At 36.9% G+C, this 1,367-nt stretch overlaps 1 non-coding gene across 1 annotated transcript; it reads left to right on the top strand.

The window, feature by feature from the left end:
* Positions 1 to 746: 746 nt before the first annotated feature.
* LOC139878996 (small nucleolar RNA R71) lies at positions 747 to 853 on the top strand. Its single transcript, XR_011769853.1, has one exon. It is a non-coding gene; the product is annotated as a small nucleolar RNA R71 (small nucleolar RNA).
* Positions 854 to 1,367: the final 514 nt, after the last annotated feature.

Here is a 1,367-nt window from a genome sequence, read left to right as displayed (position 1 = left end):
CTTCCCGGTTTTCTTTCACATATCAACCTTGCTAGGTTACTTACTTCTTGTTCCAGATTTTGGATAGAAGCTTGTTGATTTCTAAATGCTTGAGCATTTTGTTCATTAGTTTGTTTATGAGATGTGAAAAACTGCGTTTGAGATTCAACTAGCTTTGACATCATATCTTCCAAATTTGGCTTTTTATCCTCGGTTTGTGGTGGTTTAATTGGAAAAATAGGTCTTTGCTTGTTGTAAGTATTATTAGATACTTGTTGATTGCTAGGACCATGTTGGTTGTTGTATAGAACATTTCGGTTATAATTCTAATTTTGATTGTAGTTTGGTCTTGGCGGTTGATAATTATTTCCAGGCCTTTGGTTCATGTATGAACATTCTCTCTTTGTTCCATTGTTTGTTCAATACTGAGACAATCTTTTGTCAAATGTAGTCCTCCACACTGCTCACAACTAATTCGTATTGCGTGAATATCTTTAGTCATCTTTTCCATTCGTCTCGCGAAAGCATCTAACTTTGCGGAAACGGAATCAAAGTCATGGCTAGAATCGGCTCTAGCCGCTTTAGATGATCTAACGATGTCTTTTTCTTGATGCCACTCATGTGAGTGGGAGGTTGTGTTATCAATAATTTTGTAAGCTTCAGTTGCGGTTTTCTTCATAATGGAACCACCAGCTGCTATGTCGATGTCTTTACGTGTAGTAATGTCGCATCCTTGGTAGAATATTTGTACTATTTGATAAGTGTCTAAACTATGTTGAGGACATCCTCTCAACAATTTTCCAAATCTTGTCCACGCGTCATATAAAGTTTCATTTGGCTTCTGTGTGAACATAACAATTTCTCCTTGAAGTCTCACTACTTTAGATGCCGGAAAGAATCTTTTAAGAAATTTATCAACTAAAACATCCCATGTATCAATCGCCCCTTCAGGTAACGATTCTAACCAATCTTTGGCTTCTCCCTTTAAAGTCCAGGAAAATAATATGAGATAGATATGTTCATCCTCAACTTCTCTAATTTTAAATAGAGTACAGATCCTATTAAAGGTTCGAAGATGTTCGTTTGGATCTTCCTTCGGCGCACCACTACATTGGCATTGATTAGTTACCACGTGTAGGATTTGTCCTTTGATTTCATAATCTGGCGCATTAATGTCTGGTTGAGTATAGAGGTTTCGGATTTTCCATGATTGAATTTGTTGAATCTGAATCACTAGAGGATTCTGATTTAATGGTTTCTTCCTCGACAATCTCTGGTTGAATAATTTATGGTTCAGGAGGAATAATTAGTGGTTCGGGATCTTTGAATTGTCCCTGAATACCCTCCGGGTTCTCAATTGTGAGATCGGGTTCAAAAAATGGATTATC

Source organism: Rutidosis leptorrhynchoides, chromosome 11, assembly GCF_046630445.1.
Source record: "Rutidosis leptorrhynchoides isolate AG116_Rl617_1_P2 chromosome 11, CSIRO_AGI_Rlap_v1, whole genome shotgun sequence".
NCBI lineage: Eukaryota > Viridiplantae > Streptophyta > Magnoliopsida > Asterales > Asteraceae > Rutidosis > Rutidosis leptorrhynchoides.
This window is presented reverse-complemented; position numbering and strand designations above follow the sequence as displayed.